Genomic DNA, 7072 nt, shown 5'->3' on the forward strand with positions numbered 1-7072 from the left:
TCTAGGACTAGAGAAGGAAGACTGGAATTAATTCAAGGTTGGGCTTTGCCCATGAGGGAATTGAGGAGGCTGGCAAGAGGCTAAGTGGAGTGACCCAAAGCCTCCACCTTGAGTAATAATAATAATAATATATGGCCCGGCATGATGGCTCACGCCTGTAATCCTAGAACTTTGGGAGGCCAAGGTGGGTGGATCACGTGAGGTCGGGAATTCGAGACCAGCCTGACCAACATGGAGAAACCCTGTCTCTACTAAAAATAAAAAACTAGCTAGGCATGGTGATGCACATGTGTAATCCCAGCTACTTGGGAGGCTGAGGCAGGAGAATCACTTAAAGCTAGGAGACAGAGGTTGCAGTGAGCCAAGATCACACCATTGTACTTCCAGCCTGGGCAACAAGAGCAAAACTTCTCCAAAAAAAAAAAAATATATATATATATATATATATATATATATATATATATATATATATATATTGCTGGGTGTGGTGGTTCATGCCTGTAATCCCAGCACTTTTGGAGGCCGAGGCAGGTTGATCACCTGAGGTCAGGAGTTCAAGGCCAGCCCAATATGGGGAAACCCTGTCTCTACTAAAATTACAAAAATTAGCCAGATGTGGTAGCGTGCACCTGTAATTTCAGCTACTCAGGAGGCTAAGACAGGAGAATCACTTAAAGCCAGGAAGTGGAAATTGCAGTGAGCCGAAATCATGCCATTGCACTCCAGCCTGGGTGACAGAGCAAGACTCTGTCTCAAAAAATAATAATAATAATATATAGGAGCAAACACATATATAACATTTACAATGTGCCAGGCACTGTTTAATGGACTTTATACAAATTAAGTCCATTAAAATCCTTGCCACAACCTTTTTGGGTGGTATTATTGTTGTTTTTGTTTTACTAGGAGAAAGTGAGGGTCAGAGAGCTTAAGCAACTTGCCCAATGTCAACGATTGTCTATGGAAGAGCTGTGAGGCAAGCGCAGACAGCTCAGGCCCAGAGTCTGCATTCAAAATCACAAAAGGCCGGGTGCCATGGCTCACGCCTGCAATACCAGCCCTTTAAGGGGTCAAGGCAAGAGGATCACTTGAGCCCAGAAGTTTGACACCAGCCTGGGCAACATAGTAAAACCCCGTCTCTACTAAAAATATAAAAATTAGGCCGGGCACGGTGGCTCACTCCTATAATCCCAGCACTTTGTGAGGCCGAGGCAGGTGGATCACAAGGTCAAGAGATCGAGACCATCCTGGTCAACTAGGTGAAACCCCGTCTCTACTAAAAATACAAAAATCCGCTGGGCATGGTGGCACGCGCCTGTAGTCCCAGCTACTCGGGAGGCTGAGGCAGGAGAATTGCTTGAACCCAGAAGGCAGAGGTTGTGGTGAGCCGAGTTCGTGCCATTGCACTCCAGTCTGGGTAACAACAGCGAAACTCCGTCTCAAAAAAAAAAAAAAAGCTAGGTGTGGTGGCAGGCACCTGTAATCCCAGCTACTCAGGAGGCTGAGGCAGGAGAATCACTTGAATCTGGGAGGTAGAGGTTGCAGTGAGCTGAGATTGTGCAACTGCACTCAAGCCTGGGTGACAGAGAGAGACTCAGTCTCGAAAAAAAAAAAGGCAAGATAAAGTGGAGAGATTAAGGGGCAGAGCTGGGCTTGCAATGCAACCAACGTGTAGGTGAGGAGGGGGCAGAGGAAGTGAGAACTGAATAATATGGCTGTGGCCTGAGAGCAAGAGAGCAGATTATGACATGGGGTTGTGGGGGTGAGCGTTCCTGCAGGAGACCACAAGAAGCTGGATCGGGGAGAGTCAGCCACGGCAGGCCTGGGGTATCCCAACTGACATAAACAAGGAGGGAGAGGACACCTGGATACAAGTCTGATACACATGCAGACAATAATTCATGCGGGAGAATGAGCAGGCGGGCCCAGTCAGGTGGTAGATGCCATCAGGAAATCAGGTTTCTCTCACTGACCCATGAAAACCAACAAGATAGCATTGGGGGCCTTCTCTAAGGCAGGAGCGTTCCCAGGAGTTGTTTTTTAAATAACAAGTATAAATTTGCCACATATGTTCTTTGCTTTCAATTCCTTCAACGTAAAAAAAAAATATTCTTGGCCAGATGCTGTGGCTCACGCCTGTAATTCCGACACTTTGGGAGGCTGAGGCGGGTGGATCACTTCAGGCCAGGAGTTCGAGACCAGCCTGTGCAACATAGTGAACCACATAGCCACCAGATGGCGCAACCGAGGCAGCGCCCATCAGAGACGTTTGCAGGCCTGAACTGCCACCCCGTGGCAAAAAGAGGAAATATGCGGAGTGCCGTCCTTTCACCCTTCGTGACCAATGCACCAAATTCTGACCACAGTCTCCCCAACCCACTGCAGGCCCTGGACAAAGTACAGAGAATACGAATATGGGCACTTGATGGACAGAAACTCTTCCCTGGCTGTATCTGTTTCTCCTGGAACTAACCCTGCCAGTCCTTCCCCCCTGCATGGAGGGCTAGGGACACTTTTCCTACAGTCAGCCCCCAGGAAGAGGGCTTTGGCAAGGGAGCAGGAGGGATGCTGGGCCTTCTCAGCCTTTCTATCCCTGGCCTTCCTGAAGTCAGGTGACCTCCCACCCCATGTCGTGCTTTCATTTTTTCAGCCGCTTTCAGGCCTTCATTTTTTCATCCAACCACGTTGTTCATTTGCAAACCTTCACACTGAGTAGGTGTGAAATGCTGAGACAGACAGCAGGAATTCAGAGGTGCATGTGGCTCCCAGTTCCCGTGGGTGATGCCAAAAGCCCTCAGGTGACTTGCAGGGTGACAGCCCTCATGCTGTCATGCAGGTAGGCCCCAGAAGAGACTCCTCTAACCCAGTCTTGAGGGCTCAGAGGAGGCTTCCTAGATGAGGTGATATCAAAACTAACATCTGTGGTTGGGTGAGGTGGCTCACACTTGTAATCCTAGCACTTTGGGAGGCCAAGATGGGAGGATTACTTGAGGTCAGCAGTTGAAGACCAGCCTGTCCAACATGGTGAAACTCCGTCTCTACTAAAAATACAAAAATTAGTCAAGCGTGGTGGCAGGTGCCTGTAATCCCAGCTACTTGTGAGGCTGAGGCAGGAGACTTGGTTAAACCTGGAAGGGCGGAGGTTGCAGTGAGCTGAGATTGCACCACTGCTCTCCAGCTGGGGCGATAGAATGAGGCTATCAAAAAAAAGAAAACAAAAAAACTAAAGACCTGCAGGGTGGGTATGACTGACCCAGGCAGAGAGGGTGGGATGAGAGTTCTAGGGAGAAAAAGAAAAACGCCAATCAATGTATAACAGTGAGGCATCTAGTGGAATATTCTAGCTAGCATAAAAATGAGTCTCATGGCTGGGGCACTGGAAGATGAGAGGACAGAGGTAAGCCAGAGCCTGGGAAGTTTGAGAAGTTTGGACTTAGAAGTTTGACCTAGACAGCAAAGATGAGCCATTGAAAAGTACAGTGTAGAAAGGTCCTTCTAAAAGTAGTGGGGAGAATGAACTGCAGAGATCCAAGGCTAGTGAGGAGGCTGGGACAATAATCCAGGTGAGCTTCAGTGGGGCCTACAGCTAGGCGGTGGCGGAAGGGTGGAGAACAGTGGAATAAAAGCTTCCACACGCTCCTTAAGTGGTGAGGCTCCTGGATTTCCCAATGGAGACTTCGAGATCCATCTAAGTTGTTGTAGGTGTCTGTGGTTCATTCCTTTTGTTGTGAGTAGTATTCCATTGTACAGATGTATCACAGTTTGTTTGTTCATTCATTCACCTATTGAAGAATATTTGGGTTTGTTCCAGTTGTAGGACATTAAAAGTAAAGCCTCTCTGAACATTTGTGTACAGATTTCTTTTTCTTTTCTTTTCTTTTCTTTTTTTTTGAGAGGAGGTCTTACTCTGTTGTCCAGGCTGGAGTGAAGTGGTACAATCTCAGCCCACTGCAACCTCCACTTCCCTGGTTCAAGTGATTCTCCTGCCTCAGCCTCCCAAGTAGCTAGGATTACAGGCACCTGCCACGATGCCCAGCTAATTTTTATGTTTCTAGTGGAGACGGGGGTTTCACCTTGTTGGCCAGGCTGATCTTGAACTCCTAACTTCAACTGATCCACCTGCCTTGGCCTCCCAAAGTGCTGGGATTACAGGCGTGCTGCGCCCGGCCTCATGTACAGGTTTCTGTGTGAACCCAAATTTGTATTTCTCTAGGGTAAATACCCAGAAGCACAATTGCTGGGTTGTATGTTTAATTTTATTTAAAAACTGCCAAATTGTTTCCCAGAGAGTCTGTGCCATATTACCTTGCCACTAGTGACATGCAATAGATCCGGTTGTACTCAGTATTATGACTTTTAAACAATTTTAGCCATTCTAATAGGTATGTGGTAGCATTTTGCTTCAATTTGCATTTCCTTAATGTCTAATAATGCCGAACATCTTGTTTGTTTTTTTTTTTTTTTTTTGAGACAGGGTTTTGCTCTGAGGTCCAGGTTGGGTTGCAGTAGTGCAGTCATAACTCCCTGCAGCTCAACCTCCTGGGCTCAAGTGATCCTCCCAGCTCAGCCTCCTGAGCAGCTGGGACTACAGGTGCATGCCACCACATCCAACTGATTTTTGAATTTTGAACATATTTTCATGTGCAATTTGACATTTGAGTATCTTCTTTGGTGAAGTGATGAAGTAGTGAAGTTCAAGGAGCTGACATTTCTATGGTTTAAAAATGTGCCAAGGCAGGCTGGGTGTGGTGGCTCACGCCTGTAATCCCAGCACTTTGGGAGGTCAAGGTAGGTGGGTCATCTGAAGTCAGGAGTTTGAGACCAGCCTGGCCAACATAGTGAAACCCTGTCTCTACTAAAAAAAATACAAAAATTTAGCCAGGTGTGGTGGTGGGCACCTGTAGTGTAAACTACTTGGGAGTCTCAAGCAGGAGAATTGCTTGAACCCAGGAGGCGGAAGTTGCGGTGAGATGAAATTGCGCCACTGCACTCCAGCCTGGTGACAGAGTGAGATTTTGTTTCAAAAAAAAAAAAAAGTGCCAAATTATCCACACATCTATTCCTAACTTCTTCCCTTAGCTTTCGATTCACTTTCAAATGTCCCGGTGGCATCTGCATGGGTGTCCCCCACCACTGCAATCTCAGCATGTCAGAGCCAAAACTACCATCCCCCTCATAGGTCCTCCCCAGTGGAAGAACTAACATTTAGAAGTTTTATTATGGGCTGAACACGCAATTTTTTACACGGTAAGACAGGGGTCTTGTCACTGTGTGAACATCATAGAGTGTACTTACACAAACCTGGATGGTATCGCCTACTACACACCTCCGTTGTGTGGTATAGCCTATTGCTCCCAGGCTAAAAGCTGCACAGCATCTGACTGTGCTGAATACTGTAGGCAATTCTTGTAATACCATGATGGGCATGTGTGTATCTAAACACAGCTAAACACAGAAAAGGTACAGTAAAAATGTAGTATGATAATCTTATGGGACCACCATCATATAAGCAGTCTGTCATTGACCAAAACATCGTCATATGGCACACGACTGTATTTGATTAGTTTCATCCTCATGATAGTTCTATACAGGAGGTACTCTTATTACTTCCATTTTACACTTGAGAAAATGAGACACAGCAAGGCCGAGTACCTCTCCCAAGCTTGCACAGTTGGCAAGTATCTGGTAGGACCATCCTGACCACCAGAGAATCATCCTTGAGCTCCTATCTTTCTCACCTCCCTATGTCTAATTAAGGCCTGGAGATTTTACCTCCAGAATATTTTGGTCTATTGTCTGTTCTTTCCTCCTGTCTTTATGACTACTGCTCATCATCTTTTCTCTGGCCTAGACCATTATACCTTTTTTGTTTCTTTAGTTTTCCATGATAGAAACTTTCAAACACAAAAGGAGAGAGAATCATACAATGAATATGTCCTTTGCCTAGCCACAACCAATATAAACTCATGGCCATGCATATGACTTTTACCCTCTACTTCCTTCACTCCCTGCCACCATTCAACTGAGTATTTTTTTTTTTTTTTGTCTTTTAAAAAGATTGTTTTAGCCTTTCATACACTGACACAGTGGTAAAAGAAAATTACAGAAAAGTAAATGTAAAAGAACACTGCAATTAATTGTATACATTTATCTTACATGTCAGTGAAAAATCACCAACTATTATAAAAACAGGACAAATTATATCACAAAGAAGCAAAAATTAGAAAAAAATTCATAAAACACATATCCAACTATGAAAGTATGGCTTTCTTGGTGTCTCACATCCTTCTCTTCTGTGTACTGATGTACTTTCCTTGGATAAATGCATCCCCATACTTTTTTTTTTCTTTTGAGACAGAGTCTTTGTCACCCAGGCTGGAGGCTGGAGTGCAGTGGTGGGATCTCAGTTCACTGCAACCTCTACCTCCCAGGGTCAAGCGATTCTCCTGTCTCCGCTTCTTGAGAAGCTGGGACCACAGATGTGTGCCACCACACCCAGACGATTTTTATTTTTTTTAATTTTTTAGTACAGAAAGGGTTTCACCATGTTGGCCAGGCTGGTCTCAAACTCCTGACCTCAGGTGATCTGCCCACCTCAGCCTCCCAAAGTGCTAGGATTACAGGTGTGAGCCACCGTGCCCAGCCTCCCATACTTATTCCTCAGTTGTCCATTTACATATTCTTCTGTCGACTCCAAGGCTATATTTATGTAGCCATCCTAGGCAAGCCAGGACCCCTTGATAATTTAATTTTACCACAACTGGCCATCTGATGATTTGCTCTAAGAAGTCACTAGGGGTTTGCTTCTGAAGACTCATTTTAAGAATCCTAAATCTCACAGGTGGGATCCAGAACCCTCACTCCAGGTGCCCAACAAGCCCAACTGAGCATTTTGACACAAACCTCAGACATCATAGCAATTCATCCATACATATTTCAGTATGCATCTTTTTTTGTTTTGTTTTGTTTTTTGAGACAGAGTCTAGAGTGCAGTGATGCAACCTTGGCTCACTACAACCTCTGCTCCCAAAGCGCAGAGTCCGGCAGTGGCCCCGAGTACCTGGACGCTCTG

General features: G+C 45.6%; 1 pseudogene; it reads right to left on the minus strand.

The window, feature by feature from the left end:
- Positions 1-6278: 6278 nt before the first annotated feature.
- Positions 6279-6818, minus strand: LOC103795232 (U6 snRNA-associated Sm-like protein LSm6 pseudogene; annotated as a pseudogene).
- Positions 6819-7072: the final 254 nt, after the last annotated feature.

The sequence above is a fragment of the Callithrix jacchus genome, chromosome 9 (genome assembly GCF_049354715.1).
Source record: "Callithrix jacchus isolate 240 chromosome 9, calJac240_pri, whole genome shotgun sequence".
In the NCBI taxonomy this organism is placed as follows: domain Eukaryota; kingdom Metazoa; phylum Chordata; class Mammalia; order Primates; family Cebidae; genus Callithrix; species Callithrix jacchus.